Below are 19843 nucleotides of genomic sequence, written 5' to 3'. Positions count from 1 at the left end.
ACCCTGCAGGACTCTGCCTGTCTTCCCACTGCCCCCAGTTCTGCTCTCCTTCTATAAATTCTCTTAGGAATGAAGAAATTTTCTTAAAAAAAAAAAAAAAAAAAAAAAAAAAAGATAAGCTTAATGAGTTTTCTCCTGTTGTTTGAAGAGAAAAAAAAGAGTAAATATTTAACCTCAGACCTGAAGGCTATATTACACCTTCATAAGTGATGATAAGTCACTTCTTACTGTTTGCTTTAAGAACAGTAACATTGTCACTGTTCCGTGCAGCAATTAGCACTCCTGCTGGGTTTAGCACTGATGTGGGTTTTGGTGCTGGAATCAAAAAATTTGTGTTTTTTTTTTCTTTCAGATTCACAAGAAATCTCTGTAAATACCAGTACTGAAATTCCTGCAGAGCACCAAGATTTTACTGTTAAAATAAATTATCACATATTGTGTGTGTGTGTATATATATATATATGTGTGTGTGTGTGTATATATATATGTATATATATACACACAATATGTATATGCATTCGTCTACATATGAATATGTGCATGCAATAGACAAGACCTGCACTGTGCTTTTCTAACTAAAAGGAATTATTTGTCTTTAAGTTGGCTAAATTCTAACGGTATCCATCTCTGGAGTATCTGAACCGCATTTATCCAGTTCTTTAGATCCCAGATGGAAATATTTTTCTATATTTCTTTGGAGCACATGGAAAGACCTGCTGTGAAAAGCTTATTGTTTTAGTAGATCAATGAAATTCAGACAACAGTTAAATACCCCTACAGTATTACTCATGGAAGAGTTTAATCTCTGAAACAAAATCTCTCTACTGCTTTGCCCAAAATGACAGGCTCTGCAAACATAAATTTTATGAAAAGTACTGAACTTTTGGTGCTTATAACTGTCTCTTAGGTCTAAATGCAATGGAAGGGAGAACTTTTCTAAACTTGGCGTAAGAAATGTTGTGTCCCAAGTTACCGAGAAATATTAATGAATGTACTAATGGACAGAACAAGGAGCTTCTTTAATGAGCTACCTCCAGCTGGCTGGAGCCTTCCGATCTATGAAAGACTGCGCGAACACTCCCAGAGGGTCTCCTGATGTGCTGATTCTCAAATAAATCTTTGGATGGGTTTTCTAGGAGCGCTCACAGAATTAGTAGTTTCAGGCACAAATTCAAGAAAATTGTCTTATTCACTATCTCATAGTCAGATATTCACAAGTCTTGAACATCCAGCAACTAAAGAAGCTCCAAATTAAAAACAGTTTTGCAATATGCTTTGCAATATGCAACTTTAAGGAAGGTTTTTAATACTTGGTTTCAACAATGTTTTTAAGTGTTTTACAGAGTGTGTTTGGGCATATTCTAAACTGCATTATGTGTTCATAAATCTTGCACTTTACACCAGAAAACCTACTAAAATCACAGTTCATGCTGTTCTAATTAGGAAATGACTCTATGTCATTCCAGGATCCACAAGGAGCTTTACCACACAAGCTGTGCTTTGTGTCCATTGTAGAGTCCTTTTCTGTTTTGATTGAATTCTGGATGCCAAATAAGATAAGCAGTTGCCTTTGTTTTCTTTCAGCTTTAATTTTACTGCCCTCTGGCAGAAAATGCAACTGCTTAACTACAAGATGCAAGAAAGATGCCAGAATATTTTTCAAAGGCCCAAAAATATATTAAAAGAGAGAGAGAGAGGGATCAAATCAGTGGACAAAAGAAATATAAAATTATTGCATGCTGATTTCAGCATTGCTGGTTTCTTACAAATATATACACACAGATTTCATCCCAAATGAATCAAACTATTTCTATAGATCTGTTGTTACATTTCACATTGTTGTGCCACAAAACACACTTTAATTATTTTCACTTATGAGAGTCTGTCAGATAATGCAAGACAACTTTGCATGAAGTCTTCCAGATTCTTAATATTAGGTAAAGGTTGCCCAGGGTAGGTATTGGCTTCTGATCCTCTATATCAGAGAGTCTAGAGAGAGGAGTTGTGATGAGCAGCTGAAAACCCAGTCCTCTGCCTCACTGCTCACTCCAGGTCAATGTTCTCTAGGAAGAAGAGAGCTTTTGCAGAGCCAAGAATGCTGTTGCCCACAACTGTACTGCAGAGCTACTGTACCTTTGTCACTGGGATGCTCAGACATTCTGATATATCCCACAGAAAGAGCAGAAGAAACTACAAGAGCAGTACACAGGTTCAAGAAACATGGCAATGATGTGAGAATACCTTCCTAAGTGTGTGTGTATATATATATATATATATAAGTATATATATATATAACTGTGACTACATAGTTATGTATAACTTTCCTACATAATGCAAATAGAACTCATACGAAGAGATAAACATAAAACCCTTGGATGTACCTTAGCTCCTTGTTCCTCTCTATTCATGTAGCAGTCATCTTATATTGTTGGCTGGTGACTGAGTCCGCTGCGAGGTCCAGGCTGCTCAGCATGGTGGCAGGATATTTAAATGTTGCATTATACAAAGTCAATATCCCTATGCACAAAGAAAAGCAGGAGAAAAGTTTCAAAGTTAGGCCTTCTCACCCTTGATTTTTCTTAAAACCAGAACAAGGCCTAAAATAGTCAGCTGCTTATCTTTCTGAATCAGATCAGGCCTCAACCCCTCAAAAGCGGCCTGGCTGGAGGGCTCTGTGATATCAGGACTTTGAGTTTCCCTGAAGCCAGTCAAGCTTCTTATCTCATCAAGATCCAGGTCTATCCACCTAAGGAGAGGGCAGCCTCCAGCTTAACATCCACCCATACCAGTATCTGGTGTTAGGGCTAGGATCTCGCCTTCACTTTGACCAGTTTTGCTCTTCGTTCCCTCCCTGCTCTCAACCTCAGAAGTGACATTCCTGGTTGATGTCAACACAGAAAAGAAGAGGTGCTCAATATTAGTGACAATTCTCATTGCCTCGGTGTCACCATCTCAATGGTGATTGCCCAAAACAGCCACCTACCTCCAAATATGCTGAGATCACCATTCAACGCTTCCCCAAAAAGCTGTGGGCAGGACATTGCAATCTGCAGCTCAGAAAACCCAAGGGACTTTATAGCCACTGGGCCCCAGTGCACACATCATCTTTACAATTTCTTTAGCATTGTTAAACATGCCTTTTTTTCCTAAGCATCTTTTTTGTTTATCTTTAGCAAATATGGGCCCCTTTTTCAGGTCTGTAATCATTCTTTACACAACAGCCACTTCATGGGAGATTGAAGAGAGGGCACCTCTTACCTTCTCTGCCATGTCCTTATTCTCCAGGGAAGCTCTCTTTATTTCCTAGCCCGGCCAAAGGATCCATGGAGTCTCCCAGCAGCCTCTCTTTTCCCTGCCTTTACTTCCATTAGAGTGTTCAGACTGAACTCATCCTGACATGAATATGAATTGTACTCCTTGTCACGTCTTCCATCTGATGTGCCACAGACAGGACTCAGGGAGCAGTGACACTGCTTTGCTCCTCCATCGTCTGGTGGCCAGGCTGTTAGTCAACAGTGTGGGAGGACCAGAGTCGAGTCCCTCTGCTTCTGCCACTGCTGCTGCTGTGAGATCCTGGCAAATCTCCCAGGCCAACAGCAAAGAGGAACAGGGTGTCCTTGAGGACCGCTGAGGAAAAGAGATGCCTTGAGTCCCTATGGGAAAGAAAGCCTAATGGGATACTCCAGGGTGACTCATTAGAGACAGGTAGTCCCAGATGCATTCTTGGAGGGAAAGGCAACAAACAAATTATGCAGCTGAAAGCAAACCAAGAAAATCTTCTTGCAGTTTAAAGGACCACAAGTCTGGCACTGACTGCCAGAGAATAAAATAACCAATGGCACCATTGGCCTATCCAGATGGAAGGATGCTTTTCATAATGCTACATAATGATAAAACATTGCCTGATGGCTGAGTTTGTCATTGCTTGCTGTTTCTTATATTAAAGAACAAAAGAAACTCCAGGACAATTTCAGCAGCATTCCAGGTCTTGTCAACTGAGCTAATTACAGAAAAGTTTGGAAAAAGTCAGGTACATTCCAACATGCCAGAACTTTTCTCATTCAGGTCTTCTCATATCATGAAGCAAACTTTACTCCATTAAGTCTTGCTACTGTCTAGTCTTTTTGAGTCCCTTGGATAGCCAGAGAGCCTGAAATTCTGTTTAGAGGCTCCGGTTAGCCTTCAGTCACTGCCCGCAGACTCTCTAAAGAATTTTCTCAGTGGCAAAATAAAGGCATCATTCATTATGTGCCTTCAGCTCACAGTGGTTATTGCAGGTTAGCTGCAGCTTCAAGGGGCCTGGTTGGCCTTTCCATTTCTGGAGTTCAGAGTTTCACTGCCTGAATGAGAGAGTCAGTAGACAGCTCAACTCCAGAACTTCTCTTGTTTCTAATCCATTTCCATACAGAGAGCAGCAAAGCCCACTTCAATCTCTGGTTTGTTTTTAACTCCATGGCTTCTCTGAAACCCACCCATCCTGGAGAAGGATGTTCATCTTTTCTTTGTTCATTCTTTCAATCAGCAGTTGAAGTTTCCTGCTGTTTTTCCCACCCGCCGAGGCAAGCAACACCATTTACCAGCAAAGAACTAACTCTGAAGACTTGTACAGAGGTGCAAAAGATCTCTGCACTCTTCTCTCTCACCTAAGATGAGACATTTAATCTTTTTTTGTGTTGTTTTTGGAGGCAATAGTCTGGAAGATGAGGAAGCAATGACATATACAAGAAACGTAAAAGTATATCAGAATATACTGAGCTCTGCAACTTTTGTTTCAGATCTGCACACTCTAAGGATATGAGACTATGACTGAGCACCTTTTCGTATGTAGAAGCCATATGAATAAAATAATTTTGCCTGGAGAAATATGGCAAATGCTCTTTGAGCACACATTTTCCTGTTCTCAGGGTAACAACTGAGGTTTATGGTTCATCCTTTCTAAGCAGTGCTCCACTTCATTTTAATGTTGTATGGAAGGGTTTACTCTGTACTCAGTTTCTGCTGTACACATCTTCAGTGGAGACCTGCAGTACTGTGTGCAGTTCTGGGCTCCCCAGTATAAGACAGACATGGAGCTTCTCGAGAGGGTCCAGAGAAGAGCAACCTGGATGATTAAAGGAATGGAACATCTCTCGTACGAAGAGAGGCTGAGTGAGCTGGGCCTGTTTTCTCTGGAGAAGAGACGGCTCAGAGGGGATATGATTAATATGTATAAGTTCAGGAAGGGAGAATGCAGGGAGGAAGGGGACAGGCTGTTTTCACTGGTGGCCAGCGATAGGACGAGGGGTAATGGCCACAAGCTGGAGCACAGGAAGTTCCGTCTCCAGGTGAGGAGCAACTTCTTTACTGTTAGGGGGACAGAGCAGTGGAACGGGCTGCCCAGGGAGGTTGTGGATTCTCCTTCTCTGGAGGTCTTCAAAACCCGCCTGGATGCCACCCTGTGTCACATGCTGTAGGTGTGCCTGCTTGAGCAGGAAAGTTGGACTAGATGATCTCTAGAGGTCCCTTCCAACCTTAAATACTCTGTGATTCTGTGATTCTGTGACCACCCTCCTGCTCTGCTCTGTGCTTGTGAAATTTTATCAAGCAAAAACTTATGCAATGTAGAAGAGTTTGGATTCGAGTCATCTCATCAGTAGCATTCCTACATCTCTGGGGTGCCCTGAAGTGACTTTCACCATATCAAAAAGCTAACTTGGTTCTAAGCCTCCGGCACATCAGATTAAAAGCATTTCCTGTGGTCTCCTCATTTCTTTTGAGAGTATTGTGTAAATGATGTACAACCAAGGAACAAATACACTTTCTCAGAGTGCTTAGTTTTCACTTTGGCTCAATTTGTAGTTGCTATGTTCCAAAAAACCTCATGGGAATTGAATTATCCCAAGGCTTACTGTCCTGGCCCCTTTCATCTGATTTGGTTGGAATTGGCTAAAACACTCAGAAGTACAAAACACACACACAATGTGACTGTACAAAACACATTGAACCAAGCAGCTGTGGAATTTTAAATATAGAGGCATATGTGGATATTTCATTAGCTTGAAATCCTAGTGCTACCTGACACATCCTTCTTCTAAACCTTCCAAATGCATTCAGAGCTAAGACTGTCACTGCCAAGAACCGATGAAGTTGAGGGAGTCTGCTCTACAAAAACAATATCTGCCTCTTGGATGATGCTGAGGGCTTGCCACATCCATCCACTGTGTCAAACATCCTGGTACCCTGCCTCAGGCAAGGAATGGATAAACACATCTTTGCATCAGGACACATTACAAGCTCAATGTGTTTATGTGAATGCTTAATGCTTTTACATCATTTAGTCATTTTTTGTTTAAAAAAAAGGCCAAGCTCAATTTGCTTAATACTCACTCAGTGACTGAGGTGAATTCCACCATGAATTAGAAAAATTGAGCCTCATACTTACTGTATCTGCAATTCTCAGAAAGAGGGCTAGACATAATAATAAAAAAAAAATAATTTCATAAAGATAAATTTCCCAACTACCATGCTTGCTAAGCATTTTTTTTTCTAGAAACTAACAGAAAAATGTTCTTTGATCTGATCTTTCTTGATTGCACAGAAGGGACCTAGATTACAATAAAAACTGAACACTAGAGGAAATTAGACTTCCAACAAAGCAGTCAAGATTTTGACCCCAATAACACACACTTGGCTGGACCCTTTGGACTACACATGGACAAAGTCTTCAGGCTTCATTAATGATAAAGATCTTAACTTGACTATGAAAAGCTCTGTAGCCTCAGAGGAAGTTTAAATAATTTATCCATTTTGGTAAGAAGGACATCATCATCCTTCATTTTATCCGTAACAGGAAAAGTGAGAAAAAAATCATAGAAACACAACAGAGATGGTGGTTTAATGGTTCTAGTAGGAAGCCTACTACAAGAGACTGGAAATACATGAATTGTTTAAACACGGAATGATGAATTTGGCCTTGTCTTAGGAAGAGGCAGTATGGCCACATCCTGACACCAAATATAAAGAAGATCAAGGCAAGATACACAGTATATGACCTAGTTTTGCTCCTCTGTGTCCAATTGTGGAGAGAGAAGCACAGGAAAAAGGTTAGACGTTGAGGACGTTTTGCTGAGCCTCTGGAACAGAAAAGCAAAAAGCAATTTTTCTTTCTTAAAATGCCTTTTTTTTCCTCATGACATATTTGGATGCACAAAGATTAATAGCTAGTTTTGTGTTGCTCTTTTCCTATTATGTTAATTTCCATAGTATAGTTATAGCATTGGTAAGAAAACTGCCTCTTGTTGAAGTAACTGAAAAACATTATCAGAGGAATTTTATCTGTTTAATGAGTTTCTTTTTGGATTAGTTTTTTTGTTTGCTTGTTTGTTTGTTTTCCTCTTATTTGTCATATAAGAGATATCTACAACAACTGTCTTAGCTTGAGGGTAAAGAGTTGGGGAGAAGAGGAAGAGGGTGACTGAAGCTATTAAAATGGACATTTGCCAACTTTAATATGCAAGAGGCAATTTTATAACCAATTTGATATGATATCTCATCTAAGCAGCACAGGAAAATATCCCGAATTCAACTTAGTTAATCCTGCTTTTATATATAAACTCTGAATTTCAAGGAAGCCTAAGGAATATACTAGGGTGTCTTCCAGGAAAATTACTTCAGAGAAACCAATACTAAAATCCACAAAATATCCAGTTTTACAGTTTCATTCGGTCCTTTTTCTTTTGCAGAACAATGCAAATGAAAAGTATGTCCACAGATTTCAAAAATTCTAGGACTGTCAAGTCTGATCTCTTCCTTGCTCTATCTTTTTTACAGTTTCTTCAACACATCCAAAAGTCTAGGTGAATAATGACTTCAAAAAAAAAATAAGAAAGGTCTTAAATCTTGCAATATCCAAAGTGGAGGAATGATAATAGCATCTCCAGTAATCTGGCCGGCTCTATTAGCAGGCAAAACACATACTGACTGTAGAGAGGGAGAAGAATGGGTTTTGAATGAAAAAAAAAAGACTTCAGATTGAGATTTGTGATTTGTTAATGGACAGAAAAAAATTACTTGCTTGTATCCTGTGCATTGCTTTCCCCAATCTCTTTCACAGTGATCTTAAGTTAAGTAAAACATAAGTAAAGCAAAGCATAAAAAAATGTGTAGAGTTGCTGTTCTGGGTCAATCCACCCTTGCTTGTGCTTGGAAACAAACCTGAAGTGATATCAAAGGACAAGGAGAACATACCAGTTCTCATATGGAAAGCCAGACCAGTCCTCAGTCCTGCCAACCTTTATGGCTGAGAGTGGGTGACGAGACAAGAACGCAGGGACAGGGCCAACCCAAGCCAATGCTTTCCCCAAGTGGTTGTCCACCCTCCCATGGTTTGACACTCATGAAATTCCTGTGACAAAGATGATCCTAATAGCTTTCAGTGGCTCTAAATAGCTGGGGCAATAGCTCTAAGCTGAAGAATGTGATCAACAATGTCCTACAGAATGACTGAGCATTACAACGACGAACGTTCACTTTTACTTGTGTCCTATTTGCTCCTCCGCTCTTGGTAGAAGGTATCACCAGGAGCCGTATGTTCATATCAGACCAAGCCTAAATAGGACAAAAGCTTCCAGAGAGAAGCAGGCAGACAAGGAGAAGTCTATCTGTTTACTGACCTCCCTCGGGAGTCAAAATTGTCCCAGCCTGGCGATGCAGTATCTGTGGGTGCTCAAGAAGGACAGAAAAGGCAAAAGCAGATCCCGGAGAGAATAGGTTTGGTCCCTTGAGACAGAGAGGCAAAGTCTGATGAATAATCAGCACAAAGATCAGAAAGATGGTCTGCCAGGACTGATAAATAGGTCAATCAGGAATGTGCATACCAAAAAGAATTAAGGTGAAAGTGAACACTGTTTTTTTAGCTGATAAAGTAGACGAGAATTGAGAACCGAGGCCTTGTGAAGCTGTGTTTAAGCGTCCTGACCTGGAAGAGACATCTCTGAAGAGCTGGAGGTTCACTTCAGGATGGCACTGTCCCTGTAGTGAGTTTACTAATACATCTTTTTGCCATCACATGCACAAGTAAATGTCTCTTCTTTTTCTCTTATTTAATCATTTAGAAAAGAGTGAATAGAAAAGAAGGTCTGTGACCGTAAAATCAAAAGCAAAGTGTTTTAAATAAAATACAAGCACCAGGAGTGTGACCATTTTTAGGAAGCAGGCAAACAAAAGGCAATAACTTAGATAAATTTGAACATCCTCAGAAAGTCTTAATGGAGAAAAAAAAAATCAGAAAGGTCACTAGGGATATACTCATGTATCTGGGAATAGGCAATTTCTTGGGGTTTAATGTCAGAGCACCAATTCACCAGGGATTTGAGAGATCTCTGAATCAGACAAGAGACATAATAATTATCATTTGAGAGGCAAGTGCTCTAAAGAGCCTTGAGAAGGAGGTATTTGGAACACTGACAGAAGACGTGCACAGAAATCCTACCACCAGCAATACCTTCAAGGCAACAATATTTTCTAAACAAAATATTCAGAACAGACTGTAAGTTAAAATATATGAAGGAACAGAATAGCAAGCAGCGCTGAGCTAGAGATTAATCACGAGTTTCTAACCACATAATCACAGCCGAATATCTGAGTCGAGCAAATTACAGCAAATACAGTGGATATAATCAAATATGTTTCTTAGACCTTGATGTGCAAGAATAATATCTCTTCAGGGCTCCTGTACATGCCCAGTGCTACTTGTCAGATAAATACAAATCAAATGCCACTTTCACGCTACTCAAGCATTCATGACCCACTCTAAGACAGTGTCCACCTGAGGATATTATTCACAGAAGAAAAGAATTTCAGAGGAAAAAAGATACAGCTAAAGAGTTAAATGTTCAAAAAAAAAAAAGCTGCAGCATCTAGAAGTTTCATTATTGATAAGGAAATTCAATGCACATGACATTTAAATGTAGAATTTAAACAGATGAAAGAGGAAATCAATTGCAACAGAAGCAGGAGTGAGTTTCTTAACCCATAAGTCCACAACAATTCACCTTTCTTAGTGATGGACAGAGACAAGCATCTTCCTCCTCTGCATGGGACATACGCCTCACCCAAGAGGTCTGTCCTTTCTCACAGCCAGAGCAGCTCTCATCCAAGTATCCAAGTCCAAACAGCACAATGGAGACAAGTCCATAAATTGTTGGAGTGAACCCTTCTTGATGTTGTAGAGCAGACATGGTCCTTTCCACATTCCCTGTGTACTCAGCTGAAAAGGAATCCCTTAAACCTCTGTGAGCATCTCTAATGCTGCAAGGGATGCACCTTTGTAAAACTAACTTGGATATTCTGAGCATCTGAAGAGCTCAGGATTGCCCTAAAGGGTTAGAGATTGCTTTGTCTCAAAGGCAGCTTTGGGAAGGAAAATGCTTCGAAACCAGGACTTTATTGCCACTTCACACTCAGGTACTGAGAGAATATTTTAGCAAGAGTACCTGACTGTCCTTTCCTAAAGGCCTACAAGAACTGTAGGAAACAAGAGAACTAAATGTATCAGTAGCTACTTCTTTAGTGCATTGTGTTTCCCTCATGTTCAAAGCATTTTAGAAGTATTCAACAGATAATTACAGCCCAGAAGTATTCTGTCTGGATCAGGAAGACCCTTTAGGCACTTTGACTCATTCAATCATGGACTCAGATCTTCAGCAAAGGCTCACTATATCTGAGATGGTCCAGAGAATATCATAGTCTAATTCAAACTGCATGTTTGAGGAGATTGCATTATTTCTTTCCCTGACATTTAAGTAGCACAAGGTAGCCCTGATTAATGAAGAAATATATCCACTCTTATAAAGAAACAGAAACTTTGACTTCAAGGCTCTTCCTGATTCACTCTTGCCAATATTCTAGACCACCCTCAAAAAAAGTTACTGCAAGACTAATATATACAGATGCAGGGATTTTATTTGCTACTGCACTATTTTATGAGTGTATACTACAGAGCCTAACTTCATGGCAAGAAGATTTATGGTGCAATTACCTTAGTATATTATAGTACAATTTGCAACTAATGGAAAAGAAATTTACTGGCTACACTTCAACTGTCAGAAAGTCTGTCTGCAGAATGTTATGAAAGTGGAAGGAAAAAGTGCTTCTCTCTATGGGTGGGAATGTTAAATGATAGGCATCACTTAACCTGATCAAACAATTTTAAATATGATCAGCTACCCATATCATAATACGTGGAGCTTGTTACAAAGAAAATTGATTATGCCTCATAACAGAAATAGAAGTGTTTGATCTTAAGAAGCAAATAAATAAATAACTGCCCCGAACATTCATCCCTGGGACAGTCAAACGCAGGCAATCATCTTTCTAGCCAAGTGTAAGAATTAAGAATTCCACATCCTCTTTAATTGCTTTAATTGCTAGCATTTCCCAGAGGACTTTCATGTTTTACTTGGCCTTTTTCTTCTAGTTGAAGAAAATGCAGTTCATGATTAATAATCATATAATTAGATTTTCTGTTCACTGATTAATGTCTCGTATCCAGTGCTTTAAAGAAAGAAAAGCAGAGACTCTTTCTCACTCTTTGACATAAGACCTTTTTGATCGAGAAACTCTCATTCATTTCAAATGTTTTGCAACTGTATTTCTCAGTGACTTGCCAGGTTAGTTCAAGATAGTGACCTGGTAGTAAACAACCTTTTCAATAGAAGTACAGAAATTAAAAGCATGAAGTTGAATGTTGGAGAATGGAGTTCAGCAGTGGTTTGTGGAGTCACTAATAGGTGAACAACTTAAAGGACCCAAATTCAAGCTCCAAATTTGAACTCAAATTCAAGTTCCTCAGAAATCAAAAGAAAGTTTACCGCTGCAGTAGATGCATAGACTTATCCATGTGAATTAAGCCTATATCCTGTCACAGCAAATGTGGAAGTTTTTGCATGTTCATTTGAAATGGACAGAGCAACTGAAACAAAAAGGGCAAGTATGAGTGTCATTTCCTTTCCCGGTTTTCAGTCCTAGTTCACTGTGTTTGGACAGTCCTAATTAATAACTTTGTATTCCTACCATATTACTGCTATAAAAATGGTAATATATCCACATCTTAAATCCTTCCTTCTCACTGATAGAGTTAAGATATATATAAAACATTCAAAACACAGAAGCACCTTTGTTCCATATTGGAAATGCAATCAAGGCAATGCAAACCTGGAATGAGGATATGTTAGGCTTCCATCTATGATTCTTGCACAGTGAAAAAGTCTTTTATCCCTTAATTCAGTGTTATTGGCTGATTTAAAGTAGATAAGAGGGTATTAGACAAATCTTGACAGACCATGGAATGCGGGAACCAGGTCTCTAACAGAAGGAAACACTAGTGAAGCTTTCAGTTCCAGCTATCTCAAAAAAATCATTTAAATTATTGGAAATAATGAGCTCATTACATGCTCATTTAAGAGGAGCTGAAAATCCTGAAGCACTAGCTTATTTTGAAAACAAGAACAATGGTGGTTATCTGCCATTTAATAAAGCCTTCACCTTAGACAGTAGAAAGATGGGTATCACCTTTAGGAAGTTTTCAGTAAGCACCTTATATAAGGTGGTAGAGTATTTACCTGGACTTTTCATCACTTGTCCATCACACACCAGGGTTTTTGGACTTTTTATATTCACAAGCTGTCAAGCAGCAGTCCTCCCTCCATGCCCTGATCTGATGGAAACACCTGCAGTGGAAATAGACCAGTCAGAAAACATCATTTGAAAAATTCAGCCAAATAAAGCAGCTAATCAAGATAAATTCACATCAAATAACAATAATAGCAACATGGTTTGATTGTCTCACGGCAAATGTTTATACATTTCCTCCATATATCCCATAGACATATTTTAGTGGGAGTGTTATAGAGGAAAATCCTGGTTCTCCCTTCTAAGATCTTAGAGATATTCTCTCCACATTTGATAATACACATAGGTGATTACACTTCTACACCTTCTTGGCTTCTCCCAGCATAAGCAAACTCAACTTCATGATATCTTTCTAGAGAGGGATTTTAACTCACAAAGAAGAAACTGAGGCACTGACAGGCTACATATCCCTGCAACCTGAGAGCTACCAAAATTTAAGCTTATTCTAGAGCTCACAGTACCACTGTGTGTACTGTGTATGTGTATGTGCAAGTGTATGTGAGTCTGGGACCCAATACTGTCAAGCACTGTGTGAAGGACACTAATCTCTCATGCTTGGTCCTACATTTTTTTGTCCAGGGGAACTCCAGGGTGCCCAGAATACTGGCCCGCAAAGGCAGCTCCATCCAACACACACATCTCATCATCTACCCTACTGAAAGAAAAAAAATAAAACATTTAACCTCATCCTTGTCTGATTTTCACTTTGTGTAAAAATGATAAAAGTATAAAAAATAAAGAAATAAGAAAAAAAATCTCCCTTTCAATTGTTTCTGAAAAGAAAAAAAAATCTTTTGTGGAAAAAATGGAAAATATTTTAGGGAGGAGAAACTGTCTTTCTGTAAGTTTACTTTTGAAGAGAATGATGATGATGTGGAATATTTTATTTTCTTTATAAGCAATGATAACTTGTATCAGCTCAGTGGTTGAGGACTAAATAAAAGAGAAAAACCAAATAATTTCCTCATTACCTTTATAACAACTACTTAGGGAAAGATATTTATGGACCTGTTATGAGTCCCCATGGCTCTATAAACGTAACTGTGACCAGCATTGACTAAGGTATGAGATTCTTGGATCGAAAGTGCTATGGATTATTAATGCAGGCACAGAGATGAGACCATATATTTCAGTTCCTGGCCTGTAAGATTTTTATGTGTTGTTTTTCCCTGCGTTAGTTTTCTCATAAATTCTCAGGTTGAGTTTGCAGGAGGGAGCAGAACTTTTGCACACTCTGCTGAGCTCAATGCAAAGAAGTCATAAACCCAGTGAAACCCTTCCAAAGGGTTAATCTCAGTAAAACAGCACAGATTATAATGAGGCAGCCGTTCATATGACCGGCCTTCTCTGCCTCCTGTGAATTTAAAAACTCCTCTTAAAAATAATGTGACTTTGGGGGTGAGTAGATCTAAATGAGCTTGCCCTGCTGAATTTATTCATACACTAGTCCGTTTCTGCAGATGACACTAATGAGCATTGTGCTGTGCTAAGGAAAAATATGTATATGGAATATTGACTTGAATGCCAAATACCTGAACATCCTGCATTAAAAAGCTGTACCCTAAATGAGCGTTATTATAGTAATAATGTCAAGTAAACCAAAGCTGACTCTGAAGGTCTGCTTACAAAATGAGATCACAGAATATCATAATACCCGAAGTCTGCTGCTCTGAAGCTCATTCTGTACTATGCCCTTTTTACCGTTTTCTTTCAGTACAGCTTACACGACATCTCAAATGCCCAAAATCCTGCTGCTGCTGCTGGGATGCCAGGCTCTGTGTCTAGGAGGAGTGAGCTCAGGCAGCAGGAGTGGGGAGCATGCAAAAGGTAAGCTCTGTCCTTGGCCACGGTCCTCATGCTGATGTGACTTCCAGCCCAGATTTCAGGCAGACATCAATATCTGCCCATTTGCCCAAACCTGTCTCACTGTGGGATTTACAAAATGTCCACATACAAAGCATCTTTATATTTGTTGGACTAACCTGGTCTGTAGCATTTTCTTGCTTAGAAGGGGACATAATTGCTGTGTCTTCTTTAGCTCCTTCATGAGGAGCAGATTGCCTGGAAATCAGTGCAGTCTTCCTAAGAGCTCCATGAGGTGATACCTGGAAAAATGAAGAATTAAGGTGTCTCTCGACTAGAATGGCCATATCTCTTTCAGTTACTTTTGTCTTCTGTACAGATCTGTGCTCCAGGCCCAATAGGTTTATTTTAGCCATCCCTGATCCAGGCTGACTTACCAGGTATGGATATCACATTGAAAATCTGGCTCACACTCTGAAAAGGTTTCCCCCTTGAAGACCTCAACACTCACTGTATTCAATAGAGAAGCAGCCCTGTCTTTATAAAGCTCCATCATCTATAGATTTTGGCAAGAACTGCTCAAAGTGTAATGGACCACTCAGCAGATCCTTTTGAGTTCCATTAAACAAACTAGGCCATGATCCAGGTTATTGTTGCTGTGATGAACATTGACTATTTCTCATAGAGACATTAGTTCTTATTCCTCCTAAAGGCTCACCACCCCTGAAAGTCTACAGTGTACTTCAGGGGCCACCTGCAGTCCCCTTCTATCCCTCCTTTCTCTTGGAAGGCAAGATGAGACCTTTCTGTGGCTTCTTTTGGCACCTACTTCTCACATTACAAGGTAGATGACCACCTACTTACATCTTTGCACTGATCACCATGAGCTCTGCATGGCTCTTCTGCACTTCTCCAGATTTTCTCCATGTCATAGCATCAATCATTTCAAACAATGACCACTAGGCTATTTTGGTACCTATATCCCAAGTTGAGGACCAAAACAAAGGGCGGTACCTCTCCCAGGGCTGCTCTGCCTCCTCAGGACAGGCTACTCTCCTGGATGAGTGAGGGAAGAGGATGAAACTCCCCTCAGGAGGGTATTGATGGGACTAGAGTAATTCACAACAAAAACTGGACTGCAAAAACAGACCACAGACTTCAGCATCCTACTTGCAGATGTGTTTTCATCCCCATCAATTATTTAATCAAGTGATTCCAAGGCAACAAAAACATTCCATCCAGGAAATTCAGCTTCCCCATTAGACAGCTGTAGCTTTTCAAAAAAGACTGTCAACTAAAAATTATCAGTTTAATGCTTGTCTTATCATTATGTTTTCCAAATTGCCACACTAAAGTCCCTGCTGATGCCTTTCTGTTTTATCTGTCCAGTGAGCCTGGTTCACTGCATACAACCTCTCTGCCTCATCTTGCTTATATTAAGCAGATATCATTAAGTACCAAAGGAAATTCTCACTGTGGTCAAACACAAACCAGATCCCACTGGCTACCTTCCATGAAGTTTCCCATGTGGATTTCTTTCCCATTGCCAGCTTAATAACACGGGATAGCCTGTGTCTCAATGCACTGAGTATTTGCCAGTAGCTGGCAAATTTCAGATTATTGGGTAGCACCTCAATAATCTGAAATAAAATTAAAACTGTTCAGGACTTCCGTTTCTTCCCACGCGAAGGATCTGTGCAAAGACTGCTTCCTTATTAAATTAGACCTGTTACACTTTTTTTCATGGGCTTTTTCTCTCGTCAATATTTTCTTCCTCGTCTTCCTCTCTCCTCCTCCCTACTCTTATCCCATGAGCATTCATGTTGTGGAAGAGCCGCATGGCAAGCGGATTTATTGATAGCTAATCTTTGTTTAAGTTAAAACTGAGAGGTTTGGTTTACTCAAATGGAAACCCTCAAGCCATCCTCTTATACTTCCTTGGAGCTCATCTAAATATGCAAGAACATGACTTAGACTTAATATTCTGAGTGAATTAAAAAACATCAGCAACTTGTGTAAATATTTTTGTTCAGAATCAATACACTCGACACTGAACTTGAAATAGTCTTTTGGAAATTAATAGATAAATTTGACGCAGGTGTATGTACTCCTGCATTTTACTGTCCTTTGGTCCCCCTATAGATCAGACTCCAAGTTCCCTTTGAGCTATTTTGTTTCTCTTCAAGAGAAAAGAAACCATCTTTTTTTTTTTTTTTTTCACCCCCCAGGACAATATAATGCACAGAAATTAAGTTAAGGCAGTGCAGGAGAAGTCCTGAACTGCTACTTCATTCCTTCTCTTTTGTATGTTAGCTGCTTCAAATGCAACTAACATGACTGTTGGCCCCAAACATAATATACATGATCATTGTATCAGTAATATTGATCATAGTACCACTGTGAAGAAAAAAACAGGTTATTTGACATTTTACACACTCACAGAGGGGGAAAAAAAAAAAGGAGAAAAAAAGTGCCTCGGTGCTCCAGTGTTGCCCTGCCTATATTGCTGTTTCTGAATTCTTCATTACTTTTCCACTCTACATCCCAGCTGAAATTAGACTGCAGCGACTTAAAGAAAAAAAGAGGAACCCCTAGATTTGTTCCTACAATGACTGTAGTTACTACTAGTGTTACTTTCAGGAGAACATTCAGAATCTCACTGTTTAGATCCCATTCAAGATATCTCCAAGAGAAATTTCTTCTTCATGTTGCCATGCCAATACCTCCTATCCCTTTCTGCACTAAATGGCCAACACTGGATGCCTCAGAAAAGCTTACAAAACTTCTGTAATTATGTAATAATTCTCCTCAGGGGAACTCTGTTCTCAGTGACAGGACGTTAGTTGTCAGCTTGTGCCTTCGAGTGAAGCACTAATGGAAATAAGGCAAGGAATATCTGTGGTGTTTAGAAGGAAGCTAGCAATTTGTTGAAGGAAGAATCAGAGATGCTTAAAAAACCTCTTGGACCACAGACACATTTTCTTGTTTTTAAGCATTTGTTCTGTTCCTCTTAATAATTCATGCCAAGCTGATGAGGGTCCTCAGATTTGGCGCAGTCAGAAGGGAGGGAAACTCTAGCATGTACTGTCTGATCTCATGATGCAAGTATATCTATGGGCTGCCTATGCCCCAGTGAAAGACCATATCTTCCCCTTTCTAAAAGCATAGCCTCATTCAGAAGAACAATTTTTGTATCACCAGCACAATCTTACTCACCGGGGAAAATACTGGGCCGCCTGGGATCTGGAGCGTGCCAGCATGCTCAGGCATGGCAGAAGACAATGGCAGTTGGGCAAGCTGTTTTCTGATGTTCCACTCTTAAACCAGCAATATTTGACGAGATGGAGTAGGGGTTGACAGGACTGTATTTTTAGTAGAGGGGCTGATGGTTCTCAGCAATCCCTGGAATTAGCCTCCAACTGCTCTGTTACCACATCTCGTCCCCTGGGCTCGTCCCGCCAGCAGCAGTACAGCAGATCATGAGCGCAGCTGAGCTGGGCTGCTTGGTCTAACACGGTTTCCTGACACCAGCTGCACATTTTCACCGTCTCTAAGAGTTTGTGTCCTGAATGCACATGATAGACTTACAACCCCCACAGCATCCCAGAGCAAACGGTTCCTCAGCATCACTCCCCTGAACTTCTGCATCACCTTTGCTTCAGGTGATGGTAACTAAGCTATGACTTCCAAGGGAGATTTGAAAGCCTCAGCTTGCACACAAACCATAAAATGAGCAATATGCACTTACACATCTTAACAGGACAGCCAGTGGCCAGTTTGGTGCACTTTAGACCCCTAGTAATCACTAAACTCCATAGGCAGATAGAAGAATAATACAGACTTCACTGGAGCGATTTAAGAGCAAGGGAAGACGGACTGGGGATGAATCCTGTGCATCAGAGTTGCTCAATAACCTGCAACTCTTCTGTAAACATTGTTGTTGCTTCATCAGCTCCTCCTGGCTTTATCTGTTGCATGAATCATTAAGCATATTGACCAGGTGGTGCCTTTTGTGATATGTTTATTTTATTAGTACGTGCCCTTGAACTAACACTGTATTTGAACGTACCTGCCCGATAAGTGGACGAAAGGACCCCGCATCTGGGACTAAGACGACAGGAGAGAGAGGGAGCAGGAGGGAGACGGGCTCTACTGCAGTACGGAGCTGCAGCCACTATATTCATGCACAGAGAAGGGATGGAAGGGGGTAGCCTTGAGGAGGGTATGTCTGTACACCTTTTACTACTCAAATCGGATCTCAAAGTATCCGGCCGGAGTAAGGTCCCAGCCAATGGTTAATGCCATTTCTATCAGGTGAGACCATTTGGTATAAAAAGATGTACTGGGCTAGCTCCCTACAGCTTACTTCTAGCCTGAGATAGCTGCTGGATACAACATTTCTCTCTGTGAATATCACTGATGCTGCTACCTGAGGTAGAATGAAGTGTTAAGTTCTCGGCTGCTAAGTTGAAGAACTACAAAATGGAAACAGAAACCCATTGCAAAGTCTGTGCTTGGCACTGACCTGTCTGTGCACAGGTCCGAGTTTGGATTCCTCTGAGGTGCTTCTCAGCTACAAAGCTGCAATAGTAACTCAGCATCCTTCTGTCCTTGAGTGGACTTCAGACTGAACCTCCAAGCCAAAGAGCGAGTGGGGCTGTCTCCACTCCAAGCATCTGTACAGCTCCCTCGGCGTTGGCACCTCCTTCATCCTCTTGCTCAAGACAGATTGCTCTCCCTCCTTGACTCCTGAGTTCTCTTGAATATTTTTGCCTTCAGGAATCCAGCTTCAGTAATACTATATAGCAATGGAGCCTGCACTACCCGCGGTCCTCTGTTCCTGGAGTGTGCATTGCCAGATGGAAGCATGCAAGGAAAACCTTCTGTGCTCCCCAGGGTTTTCTCTAACGCTGCATTGCTGTTTCACTCTAGAATTAGCAAATTCCTTTTAGTTTAAATAGCTCTCTTGTTAGACACATATTTTAGAGGTCATGTTTCATAACTTATAAACGATTCCCTCTGCTTGCATATAGCCTGAGTTAACAGTGAGGGCGATTCTCCCCATCCACTTTCTTATGTCTCTTTCCACCTGCCCCAGGTAATTGCCTCACCTATTTCACTCTCATCGTTTATCAGTTTGAGGGCTTGGCTTCACCATTCTCCAGAAGAAACTAAAAAGAGCAGCTGAGCTGGGAATCCTCACCTGCATTCTCAGTGCTCTGGTTTTGTGTGTCCTACCCACTTCTGACAGAGAATGAGGCTAAAACTCATTTGCTATCTATCATTGAATATCATCAGGAAAATAACATCCCCTAATGACAAGTGCTCTGGAACGTGCTCTCAGCTCATTTGAATGCAACCGGGGCTGAAG

The sequence above is a fragment of the Nothoprocta perdicaria genome, unplaced genomic scaffold (assembly GCF_003342845.1).
Source record: "Nothoprocta perdicaria isolate Ctin4 unplaced genomic scaffold, notPer1 scaffold_7, whole genome shotgun sequence".
NCBI lineage: Eukaryota > Metazoa > Chordata > Aves > Tinamiformes > Tinamidae > Nothoprocta > Nothoprocta perdicaria.
The sequence above is the reverse complement of the archived record's forward strand: the minus strand, read 5'-3'. Positions refer to the sequence as shown.